The sequence below is a fragment of the Lichenostomus cassidix genome, chromosome W (assembly GCF_008360975.1).
Source record: "Lichenostomus cassidix isolate B80296 chromosome W, HeHo_3.0, whole genome shotgun sequence".
In the NCBI taxonomy this organism is placed as follows: domain Eukaryota; kingdom Metazoa; phylum Chordata; class Aves; order Passeriformes; family Meliphagidae; genus Lichenostomus; species Lichenostomus cassidix.
In genome coordinates, this window is record NC_139510.1 from 12474994 (window position 1) to 12492497 (window position 17504).

Consider the following 17504-nt stretch of genomic DNA (forward strand, 5'->3'; position numbering starts at 1 on the left):
ACCGAGTCTCCGCAGCTGGGAGCCATGGTCTGTCCTGGAGCCTGTGGCAGAAGGTCCCTGGTGAGACTCGGGGTCATCCACTGGGATTCTGGAGCCGAAGTTGCAGAGGGTCTGAAGCCAACTACACCCCAACAGAGAAAGAAATCTTGGCAGCTTACAAAGGAGTCCAAGCTGCCTCAGAGGTAATTGGCACAGAAGCACAACTCCTCCTGGCACCCCGACTGCCAGTGCTGGGGTGGATGTTTAAAGCAGAGGTTCCCTCCACTCACCATGCCACCAATGGCACATGGAGCAAATGGATTGCCCTTATCACACAGCGCGCCCATATGGGAAATCTGAATCGCCCTGGGATTTTGGAAATAATTACAAATTGGCCTGAAGGTGAGGATTTTAGTCTGATTGAGGAAGAGGAGCTGGAACAGGTGACTCGTGTGGAGGAAGCTCCACCATACAACCAACTGCCAGCAGACGAAACATGCTATGCTCTTTTCACTGATGGTTCCTGTCGTCTTTAGGGGCAAAACAAAAATGGAAAGCAGCCATATGGAGCCCCACACGATGGGTCGCAGAAGCTACAGAAGGAGAAGGTGGATCGAGTCAACTTGCTGAACTCAAAGCCGTTCAGTTAGCCCTGGACATTGCTGAAAGAGAGAAGTGGCCAAAGCTCTACCTTTACACTGATTTATGGATGGTAGCCAATGCTCTATGGGGTTGGCTGGAAAAGTGGAAAAAGGCTGGTTGGCGGCGTAGGGGAAAACCAATTTGGGCAGCTGAAGAGTAGAAAGACATCGCTGTCCGGGCAGAGAAACTACCTGTGAAGGTCCACCATGTAGACACTCATGTCCCCAAGAGCCGAGCTAATGAGGAACACCGAAGCAACGAACAGGTAGATCAGGCTGCAAAGATAAGGATGTCCCAGGTAGACTTGGATTGGCAGCATAAGGGAGACTTGTTCCTAGCTCGATGGGCCCATGATGCCTCAGGCCATCAAGGCAGAGATGCCACCTATAAGTGGGCACGAGACCGAGGGGTGGATTTAACCATGGACTGTATCTCTCAGGTTATTCATGACTGTGAGACATGTGCTGAGATCAAACAGGCCAAGCGGGTGAAACCCTTGTGGTATGGTGGAAGGTGGTCAAAATACACGTATGGTGAGGCCTTGCAGATTGATTACATCACACTGCCTCAAACCCGCCACGGCAAGTGCTATGTGCTCACAATGGTAGAAGCCACCACTGGGTGGCTGGAGATTTACCCTGTGCCTCATGCCACCGCCCGTAACACCGTCCTGGGCCTTGAAAGGCAAGTCCTGTGGAGACACGGTACTCCTGAGAGAATTGAGTCAGACAATGGGACTGATTTTAAAAATAGCCTCGTAAACACCTGGGCTAGGAAACATGGCATTGAGTGGGTGTACCACATTCCTTATCATGCACCTGCTGCTGGCAAAGTGGAACGGTGCAATGGACTGTTAAAAACCACCTTGGAGGCACTGGGTGGGGAGACTTTCAAAAATTGGGAGCGACATTTAGCAGAGGCCACCTGGTTAGTCAATACCCAAGGCTCCATCAACCGAGCAGGTCCTGCCCAATCTGAGCCCCTGCATACAGTGGACGGAGACAAGGTCCCAGCAGTACATACCAGAGGCTTGTTAGGGAAAACTGTCTGGATTAATTCTGCCTCACGTAAGGACAAACCCATCCGTGGGGTTTTCTTTGCTCAGGGTCCAGGGTGTACTTGGTGGGTAATGCAGGAAGATGGAGAAACGTGATGTGTCCCTCAGGGAGATTTAATTTTGGGTGAGGGCACATTGTAATGTTGGGATGGCTACATATCACTGCTTACTGAATGACACTGACGCTATTTGTACATAGTTATGTGTATATATGTATATATATATGTGTGTGTGTTTAGAGTTGAAACTTGTTAGAGTGGGCTTTAAGCCAATTATACGGAATAAGGGGTGGAATGTCCTGGGGTGATGATAATCCTGTGTATTCCCTATCGTTGTTTGTATGCTCAGAAATGTGGTCCCGTAGCTTTAACTGCGTTCAGCCAATGGGAGGAGAGCGGGTTTTTTAAAACTCTTCCCCAAGCCTCTCTGTGGGGGAGCGAGGCAGAGGAAAAGACACTCCTGGGACTGGCTGCTGCGGCTGCTGCGGCTGCTGCGGCTGCTGCGGCTGCTGCGAGTTTTTCCCTGGGGTTGCCTCTTCGTCATCTTCCTTTTTGGAACCTTTTCTCTGATTTGCTTTCTCGCCCGGAAAACCCAAGGAGCCCCAGAGGATGGCAGACTAGAATCCTCCAGGGAGCTACTGCAGCAACTCCGCCCAGTCCCCCCCGGGGGCCCCCGGACAGGGGAAACTACGTCTGAGGAAAAGGACACTAAAGTTCAGCAGCTCTTTACTCAGGTTTAATAACTCCTTTTCCCCTGTTTTCCCCCTCCCCTGTGCCTTGCAGGGCACTCTGCATGTTTTGTTAAATAAATAGTTTTTTTTCACTTTCATTTAAGAAATTCTGTTGTGGGTGGGAGAGGGGGTGTCAGAGCCCTTGGCTTTCAGGGGAGGCGTTTGTTCGGAGCGCTCTCCACCCAGAGGAATTTCTCTCTAATCCGGGACAGCTGCTCACTCACTCCCCATCCTCAACAGGATAGGGGATAAAAATAGAATGAAAAAGCCTGTGGGTTGAGATAAAGGCAGGAAGATCACTTACCAGTTACCATCATGGGTGTTGTGGGTTAAACCTGATAGGCAGCAAAACTCAAAACAGCCACTTCCTCACCCTCTCCCAGTGGGATGGAGAAGAGAATCAGAAGGATGAAAGTGAGAAAACTTGTAAGTTGAGACAAAGTTAGTTTACTAAGTAAAGCAGAAGCCATGCACACAAGCGAAGCAAAATAAAGAATTCATTCACTCCATCTCATCAACAGGCAGATGTTTAGCCATTTCCAGGAAAGCACAGCTCCATCATGCATAATGATTTCTTGGGAAGACAAACACCATAACTCCAAAATCCTTCCTTTTTCTTCCCCCAGCATTTATTGCTAAGCATGATGTCATATGGTATGGAATATTCCAATGGTCAGTTGGGGTCAGCTGTCCCAGCTGTGTCCCCTCAGAACTTCTTGTGCACCCCCAGCCTACTTGCTTGTGGGGCAAAGGGATAAACAGAGAAAGCCTCGATACTATGTAAGCAATGGTGAGTGTTATGGTTTAACCCCAGCCAGCAACTAAGCACCACACAGTTGCTTACTCACTCTTCCTGCAGTGGGATGGGGAGTAGAGTAGGGAGACTGAAAATAAGAAAATGCATGGGTTGAGGAAAAAAAACAGATTAATAACTATATTAAAAAAAAAGTGGAAAAAACCCCAAACCAACAAAGAGAGATAAAAATAAAAAAATAGAAAACAAGTGATGCAAGAGAAAACAATTGCTTTCCACCAACTGATCAATGCACAAGCAGTCCCCAATCAGCTGCAGCCCTTCCCAACCTTCATCCCCTCAGTTTTATTGCTGAGCACAATGTCATAGGGGAAGGAATATTCCTTTGGTTGCTTGGGGTCAGCTGTCCCAGCTGTGTCCCCTCCCAGCTTCTTGTGCACCCCCAGCCTCCTCGCTGGCAGGGCAGTGTGAGAAGCATAAAAGGCCTTGACTCTGTTTAAGCACCACTCAGCAATAGCTACAACATCCCTCTGCTATCAACGTTGTTTTTGTCACAAATCCAAAACATAGACCCATACAAGCCCCTTCCCATCCTTTGCTATAATACATAGATATAATTCCCTTAGTCTATGGACTACTCCTGTTAAATGTCTGTAAAATGTCCAGAAAATCTTCACTGAATTCATTAAATCCATGACTTGGGGCTCCATGTGTTATGGTGGTCACTCAGGAGAGGTGGTGTGTTGCATGGAGCCAGCTCAGGTCACGTCACATCACTGCTGCACTTGTGCTGTTTCTTGTGCGGCTCTTCCTCCATTGGTTTGGGTGGTTCCTGCTATAGTAATCCATATAACATGCAACCCAAATCATGGGTTACAACAATTTAAAGGTATATCCATTACATTTCCCATCCTGGTCCCTTTGTGCTAGGTTATAGGGTTTAGCATTGCAATAAATTCCTCCTCTTCCCTCTAGCTTGGCTAGCAGCTTGGACTTCCTGCTACCTTTGACATATAACAGTCACAGCAGTGGTGACATACAGCATTATGTAACTCTGGCATCATACAATTCAAATCACAGATTATTTTCAACCAGGACAAATCACCTTGATGTACACATTGGACTTCCTCATCCTTCCGCATTACCCACCAAGTGCACCCATGTCTTGGTTTGAAAGACAGGTGTCTGCCAAGAGAGGTTGAACCCTCCCTTAGGACAGAGAATGTGATTTTTTCCCTCCCTCCGAATTATTTAATTTTGTAAATCAAGGGCTTTCAGGCAAAGGTATGGGAAAAAAGGAATATCAGTTCTTTACTAGTATCTATAAACAAGCAATAACAATAATAGCAACCACAACTAGAACCAGAAAACCAATAGCAGATGATTTGTGAGCTGCTGAGCCTTTTCCCGTGTGGTGTAATCACAGTCGCAAGCAGCAGGGGCGCTGTTGAGCTCCTGGCCAGGCAGGGCAGGTGCGATGACTGCCGAGCGGCTGCAGGTGGCGCTGTGGCGCAGGGTCAGGTCAGCCTCACACAGCTGGTAATGGCGGAGGGCTGAGAAGCGCGGAGGGCAGCGAAAGCAGCTCGGAGCAGCGAGAAAGCAGGGCGGCAGGGGGTAGGAGCTGGCTTTCTCTCCCGGCTAGCCAGCGAGGTAGCAAGGATTTCTGCAGTCACAGCAGATGCCGCGGTCTTGTGCGGCAGAGGGCAGGAGGCAGGTGGCAGAGGCAGCCGGGCTCCCCGGCAGCAGCTGCGAGGAAACGCAGCCTGGGGAAACGTGCCCTTCCCAGTGGAAAAAAAAAGTTGAATCAAAAGCTCACCCAGCCAGGAGAAGAGAAAAACAGGGCACAGTTGGATTTCCTCCGGTGGCAGCCAAAAAGCAAAGAGCTGCCTCTCCTCTCAGCGTCTGAACCAGTAGCCCGCGTTCCAAGGGCCGGCTCTTCCCTTTACCTGCCCTGCCCAAGCCCAGCTTTTGTCTTTTACAAAAGACTTGATGGCTCTATAACACCCAACTATTTGTTGCTTAGTAACAGGAATGGGAAGAAATTCTAATGTACTCAACCCCCGACAACCCACTACAGTCCTTTTGGCACCCAATGTGCAGTGAGACAAAGGCAGTTTAATGTATATATATTGCATGCTATAGTAAATAGTAGTTATCGAGTAGCAAGCTCCTGTGTGGGTGTCATGATCTGATTATTAGGTTCATAAAAATACCTCTGCCTGAATTAAGGTGCAAACAAGACTATATGCCAGTCAATAGTATGGGTTTTATTTGATAGTAAATATGAGAGAGAGAGGAGAGACAAAAGAAGAGAAAGAAATAGGAAATAGGTGGAGGGGACAGAAAGAGAGTGAAAGAGACAATAAGGAAAATATCACCACTCCGTGGATCCCAATGATGTTCTGTTGATCCTCTCCAGCTGGTCTTCTTGGTGGTGATGGTCCCCTCCAAAAGCATAGAATCTGATAGGTTAATATACACTCAGGCCAGGTGGGAATGTCCAGGCATGCCCCCCCAGGGGAGGGGGGCAGTCTCTTGCAGCAGACTTTGGATCTGTTGCATTATGTGCAGTCCTGTGGTGCAAGGCCTCTGGGGAGCGCTTTGGGGGGTCTTTGATGGATCATGACACCCCCTCAGCTGCCTCTCATGTGAATGTCCCATGGATGTGGGCTGTGGGGTTGGGGGTTCCACAGCTGGGCCAGTTTGTGTAAGGGAGGATGGGTGTTTACTGCCTCTGACCAGAGGTTATGCCATGCACCCAAAATTTCCTCCTCCCCACTCGGTTGGGGGGGAGTCTGTGTAAACCTGGCTTCTTGCATGCTGTGGTCTCCCCCACCCCAAACTCAGCCAGAGATGATTCTCAGTGCAGCTGGTGGCTTTGGCCTTTTGTGGATGCATTCCTTTCCCTCAGCCTGAGATGACTGAACAGTAGGTTTCCCTTTATCTTTTATAAAAGGTATCCCTTTTAGTCCAAAGTCCCAGTCAGGTATCTTCAAGGAGGCTTCTTTAGTTGTAACTTCTTTATACAGTTTTTGTGATTATGAGCAAAACTTTATATTAATGTTTGAGGCATGAACTATTTCAGTCTCTGACAGTGGGACATGGAGTTTGTCAGCTGCACTGCTTATCTCTTTATTTTGCTGAGTTTGGGAACATATTAATACAAACAGTGGCTCTGTGCTTTGCCCTTACACCAATGGCCTTGTTATGCTGGGGGAACTGTCTTCTGGGGACGATGAGGGAATACACCTCCCTCTGCCTGCCTGAGATTGATGTGAATGGCTTTATAATGCAGGTTCCCATGGTCTTTGCTCAGCCTTATGTAAACTGTTTAATACTGTTAATAATACTCTTGGTACATTATGAAGGTCGTGGAATCTAGTGTCAGCCTGGTGTAAGACAAAACAACCTTTAGGTGAGGAGCTATTGAAATGCACCCTGAGGCATCCAGTTCCTGGGTGGCAGGGTGAATGGAAGGATTTGGGCAGGTTCCGAGGGTGGTTATCACCTCCCATTACCTGGGGCTTTACACCTGAACAGGTAACCAACCCTGACAAACTGATGTTTCACCTGATAGAAGGGTGCCTTGCCTACCTCAATGAAAACCAGCAGCTCCTCACCCTGCACTGGGGCCTGGCCTGTGCCTGCTAAGCCACAGTTCAATACTCAGAGAACTGCAGTTGAGGCAGGAACCCAAAATGCATTTGAGGACATTATGGCTATAATAGGGACTCAAACCTGTTACGATCTGGTTATTTAAAGTTTTAGAGAGATGCCTCTGCCCAAATTAAGGTGCAAATGAGACCATATGCTGAAGTCAATAGTATGGGTTTTAACAGTAATATCACCACTCCATGAATCCCAATGGTGTCCTATTCATCCTCTTCTGGTCTTCTTGGTGGTGAGGGTCCTGAAAAACATAGAGTTCAATGGATTAATATATGTTCGGGCCAATTGAGAATGCCCAGGTACCTCCCCCGGTGTGTGTGTGTGTGAAAGTTTAACACTGTCTCTTGCAACAGACTCTGGATCTGTTGCATCACTGCATCAAGTACAGTCTTCTGGTGCAAGGCCTCAGGAATGAGTTTGGGGGGCTGCCTTGGTTTAAAAGACGTGTCTGCCAAGGAAGGCAGGAACCTTCCTGGAATGGAAAATATTGCCCCCTTTCCTCCAAATTATTATAAATTTGAAATTATGGGGCTTTCAGGCACAGATATGGGAAAAGGAATAACAGTTCTTTACTAGAATATATATATAACTCAGACAAACAAACAACAACAACAGCAGCAACAACAAACAAAACGGAAACCCAATAACAGCCTTCTTTGTGCCATCAACCAACCTCCCCTTTGGTGTAGTTATGGTCACAGCTGGCAGAGGGTGCTGTTGGGCTCCCAGGGAGGCAGGGCAGGTGTGATTTCCCCGCGGCTGCAGGGGGTGCTGTGGCACAAGCTCAGCAGCCTCTCCACGTGGTAATGGCAACTCGAGCAATAGGGGAGAGGGGAGACGGCTCCTCTTGCAAAACTCACGGGGAGCAGCTGGTCTCAGTGCCACTCTGTGTGGTGAACTGGACTGTAGCAGCAGCCTTGGAGCAGCAGGCTGGAACAGCAGAGGTGAGCATACCCGGGGTGGCAAACAAAGTGTCGCAAAATCCCTAAAGCAGTGGCAGGAGCAGAGGGGGGTCTAGGCGGATGTGAGGTGTTAAGTTAAAGTGTAGCAAAAAACCCCTGAAGCAGCAGCAGAAAACAACGGGGACAGGGCAGCCTCGGAAGGAGAGAGAAGGTGGTAGTGTGGGGGGGTTGTTTTGGGTCTTCTCCTGGCTCTCATGTCTCCTGTGTGATGTCCTGGTGATGGCAGTAGCAGCCGGGCTCCTGCAAGCAGCCAGGAGGTACTCCTGAGGGGGTGGGGCTCCTGGGTGTCCCCTGAGGTTCGCAAGCAAATGGTGAGGGTCCCTCCCAGTGAGGTTGGGTGTTGAAAGGTCCCAGTTCTATGGCCGCTCTTGCAAGCAGAGGCTTACCCACTGTAAGGAGAAGCAGTAAAGGACAAAACTCCGCAGTAGCAGTGAATCCTCTGGGCAGCAGCAGTCTGAAACCAAACCTACAATTATCTCCCCTCCAATCGCCAAAAGAGAGAGGGCTGAGCCCAGCTCCTGACCCCCAGCCAAGTCTCAGTCAGCACCTGCCCGCCCCCCCCCCCCCCTTTTCTCACGGTATTGAGGCGTGGATTAACTCCACAACTCAAATAGTTATGAAGTAGGTATGCATTTATTCCAGTGCTGGAGGTGCATGGGGGGTAGCCCCTCCAAAAGCATGCACCCCTCAGTAGCATTTCACTGGGTTTATATTAGGTTACAGGTTACATGTGCATGAAGTTACACAAAGCCCCTATGCATATTCATTACCTATCCTCGCTTTGTATTATAATGAGATCAAAGTTCATTTAAATATGCTCGTGCAGGCACAGTGTCACTTAATTAATTGAGTTAGAGGGCTTCGAGTGGTGTATGATAAAGTAACCAGAGTATTCCTTGGGATGAACTCTTCACCCTGTCTCCTTGCGCATGCTCTTTAAGTTCTTGGTCCAAGTCCAAACCGTAGAGCTGACTTGAGCCAGTTCTGGGGTCCGAAAGTAGGATGTTCGGTCACAGTGACTAATTTTTATCAATTATGTGGCTTCCTTTCTGCATCCTCCCTTTCTGCTTGGCAAGCACAAAAATCATTAAGCAAATTATATATTATTTTCAGCAAGCAGCTTGTAGTAAATCATTATCCAACCTCTGGCCTCCTAAATCAGTTCCGGAAAATGATTATCCAACTAGCCCCCTAAATCAGTATCTCTGCAATTCCCAAGAGAAACCCCCCAGTCATCAAGCTCACTCCCCAGCTAAGAGACTGCAGCAAACTGCACCCCTTCCCCCCTCCCCCCATCCCAGCCACATCTTTTGTCTCTTAAGTATAGTCATTCATTATCTCTTAGGCAACAAATGGAAGAAAAATTCCCTGAGAGAAAGAAAAAAAGGAAAAATCCTAACCTTCAACAGGGGCACTTCAGGGGTCTTTGATGGTTTATGACACCTTCTCAGCTGCCTCTCACGTGAATGTCCCATGTGTATGTGACCTTCCTGGCAGGGTGGGGTTTTACAACTGAGCCAGTTTGGGTAACAGGATGGGTGTTTACTCCCTCTTACCAAAGGTCATGCCACACACACAAAAACTCTCCTCCTCCCCCCTTGGTTGGGGGAAAGTGTGTGCAAACCTGGCCTCAGCAGATGAGTCTGTGGGCTATGGCCTCCCCTACCCCAAACCCAGCCAGAGCTGATTTTCAGGACATCTGCTGGGTTTGGCTTTCTTGTGAATATATTCTTCTCCCTCAACCTTGTTTACTTCTGTGTCAGGATGCTCCCCCCTCCCCCTTCTCTCTCTCTGATCAGTCCCAAGAAATGGATGGCTCAACTTAGGTTGATAGCCTATTCAACAGCTATCTAATGCTGGTGACTGAAAGTCTGAAAAGACACTCCCCTGTGGAATGTAGAGAGAATGTGAGAAATTTTCAGTGACTACAAATACACACTTTTATCCTATAAAAAGCTCACAAAACCTCAGAAAGGTAGAAGCTTTCTACATGGACATTGGAGCATGAAGTAAAGTCTTCTCCCCTGGGCTTGGACACAAGCTCTGTGGTTACTTCCCAAGGGATTGGGTGAGGACGCTGATGCATCCCCAGCTCCAAAAACTGGATTTGGTAAGATCATCGAGTTTCCTAGATTGTATTATTCCGGCTAACTTATAGGTACCTTTCTTAACTTGCATTTCAGCTAGCTCAAGCAAGCATTTCTTAACTTGCATTATAGTTCAAGCAAACATTTCTTGCATTTTTAACTATTTTTATAGTTCAAGCAAGGTTTTACCCCATAATTGCATTTTTAACTATTGTAGTGTTGCAATTATGTATTCATTGTGTGTTTATGTGTGTCAATCTGTTCTATGTTTGTATGTTTGTTATGTTCTGTGTCAAATAAATGGTATTTTTAGACAAATCGGCTAGATATCAAAGAATCTTGCAAACAGAATGAAATCTTGGGGAACTAGCTATCTTAAAGTCTGTCAAACTGCAAAAACACATAAAACTCCTGTCTCCCATGCAAGACAACTTCTCCCTAGAACTGAGATAATTGGACAATAGTGTCACCTTTCTCTTAACTTCCTTAGGCGGCTTAACTCACAGCCCAAAGGTCCCCTAAGGAGGCATATTCAGGGAGGGGTAGGCTTTGGTGGTAGCATCTTCTTTTTACAGTTTTGCCATAATGGGCAAAAATTCTTTCATAACAATGTTTAAGCTATTCGCCATAACATTTAAGTCTCTCACAAAACCACAGCATCTACAGCAATTGCCTCAGTAGTGAAACAAAAAAAAAAAATGGACAAGGCGAGTACAGGTCCATATCATCGATTAGTAAGAGATGAAAAAGAAGAAGAAGGAGGAGGAGGAAGAGGAGGAAGAGGAGGAGGAGAGGCGGAGTTAGATCAAGAAGCAGGTCCTTCAACAAAGAATTCAAAAAAAGTGAGGCAAATCAAACAGGAATCCTAAGTTACTCGGTCCCTGACCTCATCAGAACTTTGAGACTTGTGAAAAGATTACAGCCTCCAGCCAGGTGAGAAGATTTCTGTCTGGCTGCTTTGATGCTGGGATAAGGGGGCCAACAGTCAGCAATTAGAAGATCATGAAGCCCAACAGCTGGGATCCCTTGCTAAAGATCGGGAAATTAAAAGAAGAATTGAAAACAAGGAGCAATTTGCAGCCTTTGGAGACAGCTTCTCTCAAGCGTGAGGGCAAGATATCAATTTAAGGAAGATCTTGTGAAATCCCCAGGGAAGTGGACTGTGGGGGTTCAGGGTGATGCTGCAGAATCAGAAAACTGCAGTGATATTTCATTTTTGGTTAAACATGACACCTTGAGAGAGACAAACAAGTAGCCTCTAGCAGGAGCCGAGACAAAGAGTAAGATAAGACTGTGTTTACCTTATGCATAGTAGATAACAGGAGATTAGGTGAGGAGATTGTAATCTGTAGCCCTTAAATGCAAAACATGTAACCCTAGAAGCCGAAGTTTTGTAACTGCTGAGCTACTAGTTTGTAAGAGTATAAAAGATGTGCTTTGTACAATAAAGTTGGCTTTGCATGAACCAGGCGAAGTCCATGTATCAATCACCGACAAATGGTGCCCCTGTGTGAGGAGTGATTAGACGCCTAGCTGCGCGTCCATTGGTGAGCCCCTTGGGACTTTAAGTGCTGCTGCAAGAAGCAGGAAGCTGGCCAGCAATTGATCCCTTTGGATTTTAAGGTGAGCCACTGGGGACATGGGGACTGGTCAGTCCTCAGTGGATCACCATGTTTTCGAACTCATGTCTCTTTTACATGAAAAACATGGAAAGTCCGTGCCTTCCCAATCCCTTAAAAATGTGCTGCGTTGGGCAGCTGCCAGAGTGCCAGAGCTAAACCTAAGCACCTCTTTTTTGTTGGAGGTGTGGGACAAGGCGGGAGTTAAATTGTGGGAGCGCGTTACAAGAGGAGATGATGCAGCCGTTCAAATGCTGCCTGCCTGGAGGGTGATACTGGAGGCTATTAAAGCACAGTAAGTTACTTACAAAGAGAAAGCTGCTTCTAAAAGCAGCTCCCCCTCCTAGGAGGGAGCGGCGGCCAATGCTGTGCCTCCTCCTACTGCTTCTGTACCCTCCACTGCCGCGCGTCCAGATCCCTCTAACCTGCCTGCTACGGAGGTCGCTCTTAAACCTCCCCACGCATTGTTGGTGAATTCGGAAGATGATCCCGGACCTATCAACCCTACTCAGGAGCCCAATTTGTATCCTCCTGTCAGGAAAATTAATCCACAAACGCCAGAGGTTTATGCCCAAAAAGGAGACAGAGGAGTCCTGTAACTTTATTCATGAATAAAGGGAGAGGTCATAGACATTTCCCATGGGGTCTCTCAAATTGATAGAGGACGCAGCCTCTTTTATCCTAATTCCCAGCTGCAGTTCCCCTCTCTCTTTCCCCATTGGCTGAGGTATTTGAGAGGTACAGACTTCCAGGAACGCCTAATTAATATACATCCCTCCCTAATGCAGACACCCCCAATACACATTCCCTTTTTCATCATCTTCTTGTGTCTCTGTTCCTGTAGTTCATTAACACAGGTTTGGGTAAATTTAATTAGGGAAATTCCTATGGAAATCCTATCCATTATTTCTTCTATCTCTCAGTATCAATGTTATCTTACCAGCAGACTCAGGTCTTATCTTTACCAGTCATTTGTTTGTAAAGACACTCCCTTATTCCTTTCACTCCAAATCCCCATGATCATTGAGCTAACATCAGACAGGAGGCGTTGAAGGAAGAACTTTTTGACATAGCTGAAAAAACAGCTGCACCTGTCATATATCGCCAAGGGCAGGGTCCAACCTGGGAATCAATTCTTTTTTCTGTTGTTAAAGAACTGCACCGAAACGTAACAGAACACGGCATTCACTCACTGTCTTTTGCAAGCATGATTACCTTTGTTTTTGCCTCCTTCGTGTTAATTCCTCATGACCTGAAATCTTTGTCACAACTGCTATTAACACCCACTCAATATACTGTTTGGGAGGTGGAATGGCACAGAGGGCTGGAAAGACTTTTGCTCACTTATGTAGGCAATAGGAACCAACAAATAGCTGCCCTGACTATAGATGTGCCGTGCGACAACACAAATATCCCAGTCGCCTGTACAAGTGAATGTTGGAGAGATTCCTCAACCCCAGCCTCAGCCTTATGCCCAGCTACAGCAGGCAACGCCGGCGTGGACCTGGTCACCTCCTCAACAGTAACCCTTTTAGACTCCTCAGTGCATTTATTATCAACTGGGACATTTGGACCGCTGGGTCACAGTGCATTGTTGCTAGGAAGATCTTCTGTTACTGTTTCTGGTCTTTTTGTCCTCCCTGGAGTAATTGATTCTGATTTTACAGGTGAAATCAAAATTATGGTGTGGACTCCCTTTCCACCCTGCGCTGTACCTGGAGGGTCCCGCATTGCTCAACTGCTTTTCTTTTCTGCATCTCCTACATTACCCTTGCATGATTTCAATGGGGGGACAAGGGATTTGGCTCCACAGGAGCCCCAGAAATTTGGTGGACACAGCGGATCTCAAAGAAGTGTCCAATATGCCAGTGCACATTTTTGTATCAGGGACAGCGTGTAGTACTGACTGGGACTGTAGATTCTGGAGCAGATGTTACCGTAATTTCTTGAGCTAAGTGGCCACCTAATTGGCCTCTAGCTCCGGTTTCACAAAACCTTTCAGGAATTGGTGGAGTGAGTAACAGTCAACAAAGCAGCCATATGATACAAATCACAGGTCCTGATAACTGCAGTGCTAATATCAAAGCTTTTGTTTTGGTAGTTCCCATGGTGTTGTGGGGATGAGATCTCCTCTATCAGCTCAGTCTGAGATTGCAATCTGATTTTTAGCAGGGGCCATTGTGGCGTGCACCAGCCCAAAATTTACATGGAAAATGACTAAACCTATTTGGGTAGATCAATGGCCCCTACCTGAAAAGAAGCTGCGTGCACTAGAAGAATTAGTGGAAGACCAATTGCAAAAAGGGCATATTGTTCATTCCATGAGTCCCTGGAATTCTCCTTTTTTTTGTAATACAAAAGCAAACAGGTAAGTGGCACTTACTCCATGACATGAGAAAAATTAATGATGCCATGGAGGATATGGGAGCTTTATAGCCAGGACTCCCTTCCCCCATAATGATCCCACAAGATTGGGCTTTAACAGTCATTGATTTAAAAGATTGTTTTTTCACTATTCCTTTGCATCCCGTTGATGCCCCTAAATTTGCCTTTTCGGTTCCTAGCACAAACATGCAAGCTCCCTTGAAAAGATTTCACTGGGTAGTACTACCCCAAGGGATGAAAAATAGCCCAACCATTTGTCAGCAATTTGTAGCACACATTTTAAGTCCAGTATGTCAACAAGTACCAGACATGTTAATTTACCATTACATGGACGACCTTTTAATTGCAGCTGAAAGCCCTCAACTCATGGAGGAAGCCTTAGCCCTTACCACAGATGCTGTAAACAAAGTACAACTGTGTATAGCCCCAGAAAAAATTCAAAAGCAACCCCCTTGGCAATATTTGGGCTGGCGCATCAGGTCCCAGACCATTCATCCTCAAGCCTTGAAATTACAGCCAAAAATTTCTACACTTTATGATGCACAAAAATTATTGGGGACTATTAACTGGGTACGTCCTCTATTAGGCATTTCGAATGCAGAACTTGCCCCTCTTTTTGCCTTGTTGAAAGGGGATCCTAATTTGTTGTCACCCTGCACAGTGACACAAGAGGCCGCTGAAGCCCCGCAGAAGGTCACTGATGCTTTGCAGAAAAGTCAGGCATGTAGATATGCCCCAGAACTACCTATTTACCTAATTCTTTTGAATTCAGCAAAACAGCCTTGTGCCTTAATTTACCAATGGGATCCTTCTGCGCCAGACCCTCTGCTAATTATTGAATGGGTTTTTTTACCACATCAAATGACAAAAACTATTACCACACAGCATGAAATGTTTGCCATTTTGATTATTAGAGTGGGAAACCCCCTTTTAGCTTAAGCAGAACAGGATTTTATGCAGATATGTTTGCCTGTGGTTTGCAGTGGTTGCTACAAAATTCAGATGCTTTACAAATGGCTTTATCTGATTTTACAGGTCAGCTTACTCCACATCCGCATGCACACCGCTTGCTAACTGCTTCATTCAACCTATTACCCACACCGAAACGATCTGAAGTTCCTTTGCAAGCCCTGACGGTCTTTACTGATGGGTCAGGACTAACACACAAATCTGTGCTTCTGTGGATGGACCCAGACACGCATCTGTGGACATCAGATGTTGCCATTGTTTCAGGTTCCCTTCAAATTGTAGAGCTGGCAGCTGTTGTGCGTCCATTTGAAAAATGGGACACTCCCTTTAATCTTGTCACAGACTCCTTTTATGTTGCAGGAATTGTTGAAAGAGCTGAATCCGCAGTTTTGCGGGAGATTGCTAATCCATTACTTTTTTCTTATCTGCAGAAGCTTGTTTTTCTTTTAGATGATTCACCCCAATCGAGCCCAGAGACACTTCAGAGACCAAGTCAGAGAAGTGGGTATTTGCTTTATTTGATGCACCGGGTGTGGGGGAATTCTTTCCACCAAACACACACCTCAGTACCCCCAAAGACACAGTGTTATAGGTAAAATTCATGAATATTCATTACATTTTTCAGGATAGGAGTGGTTATACAAATCATTTCTTGGAAGTCATTAATATGTTGTGGTGGTCTTTGGAGACCCCCAAAGACCCCTCCAGGGTGAAGGTTTCTGTGCTGGTTTCAAATGCATGCTTAGCTGATAAGCCATCAGGCCAGAGCTGTTACCTACAATTTGAATTTGAATCAAGAGTTCAGCCCTCAGCTCAGACAGGCGCTGTGGAAGGGGGGCAAAAGCTCAGAGAAAAAGGATGATTGAAGTGCAAATAGATTTGGGTTTTCTATTTGACCACATCTTTCTCAATCCCCCCTTTTCTTTTTGTAATTTGTAATTCTTTACAAATCTTGTATGTCATGAAAGTAAATACCTTTCTCTATTTTATATCTAAGTTTGTACTTTTGCCATTGAGCATAAGCATCGCAATTCTAAGTACGTAATATTATACAACAATAACTACTAATACAAACAGTAAGTGACAATGCAAAAATACAAATAACTATTACAAACAATTGTTTAAGCCAGGTTAAGTTGGGTGACCATGCTATAAGTTTGTCCCATACCTCTTTAAACCCTCAAGAAGTGTCATCTAATGTGATCTGATGCAATGTTTGTATTTTGTAACTGCAGCAGCTTGTATTTATAACTGTTTATTAATCGAAGGTAAGCATTTTGGTCCCATGTACCTGCCCCAATTACCAGTGTCACTAGCATGATCCAGATCATGTTGTATTGATTTTTCGTATTTGAAGGCGCAGAGGTCCTGTTCTTGTCTCCCACTCTGGTCTTGGTGCAAGTTTGGTCCTGGTGTAATGGATCCAAGTCGATTTTCCCTGTACTTTAATTGCTGTATGAGTCACCAGCAATGTTTGATAAGGTCCTTCCCACTTTTCCTGGAGTGGATTTCCTGAAAGAGACTTAACATAAACCCAATCCCCGGGACTCACATTATGAAAGGGTTTATCAGGTGGTGGGGGTTTACAATTAACAACGGTAGTGTGTATTGATTGTAATTTTTGACCTAAATGTTTTACATAATCTATTAGATAGCTTTGCCCTTCCAGAGCCACACTGTCATTGTGAATCACATTTGTTCCATAGGGCCTTCCATACAAAATTTCAAAGGGACTCAGTTTTCCCTTGAGCCGTGGTTTTACCCTAATTCTTAGCAAAGCCATGGGCAGAGCCTGATACCAATATAAGTTGGTTTCTTGACAAATTTTGGCTAATTGTTGCTTTATTAAGTGATTCATCTTTTCTACTTGTCCATTTGTCTGTGGCCTGTATGGTGTATGTAGTTGCCAGCGTATGCCTAGTAGATTATTACTCCCTGAACCACCTGGGCTACAAAGTGTGATCCCCTATCAGAATTAATTTCCCTGGGTACCCCAAATCGTGGAATTATTTCTTGTACTAAGGCTTTAACAACTTCTCTAGCTTTATTTGTTCTACAAGGGAAGGCTTCTGGCCAACCTGAGAAAGTATCTGTGAGGACTAAAAGGTACTTGTAGCCCCCCTTCCTAGGCAATTCAGAAAAGTCAATTTGCCACACATCCCCTGGTAAGGCTCCTTTGAGGATTGTTCCAGTGTTTTGACTAACAATGGTATTAAGATTGCTTTTAAGACAGATTTCACAAGTGGAAGTTATGTCCACGATTGTCTCCTTTAATTTTGATGCTATCACTTTGCTCTTTAAATGGTTATGTAAGGCATCAATTCCCCAATGTGTTTTGGAATGTTCGCTTTGGATAAATAACTTTAACAATTTTCTGGGTATGACCAGGAGATCCTTTATTCTAGCCCACCCATCTGCTCCTATTTGTCCTTTCTCTTTTTGTATCCAATTCAAATCATCAGTGTCATATGGTGGGGGTTTCTCACCCATAAGGATGCTAGAAGGTATTAGAGCTAGGGCTTGTATTTGAACCGTACCAGCCACTGCCTTTGCTGTTTTGTCTGCTGTCGCTGTTGAGCTGCTAGCAGAGTAAAGAACTCAGTTCTCAGTGGCAAGAAGGAAAGACCTTTATTGTTTTGATTTCATCATAT

General features: G+C 45.8%; 1 pseudogene; it reads left to right on the plus strand.

Moving 5' to 3' along the window:
• LOC146425517 (uncharacterized) overlaps positions 1 to 17504 on the plus strand; it is a 29988-nt pseudogene that overhangs the window by 2030 nt on the left and 10454 nt on the right.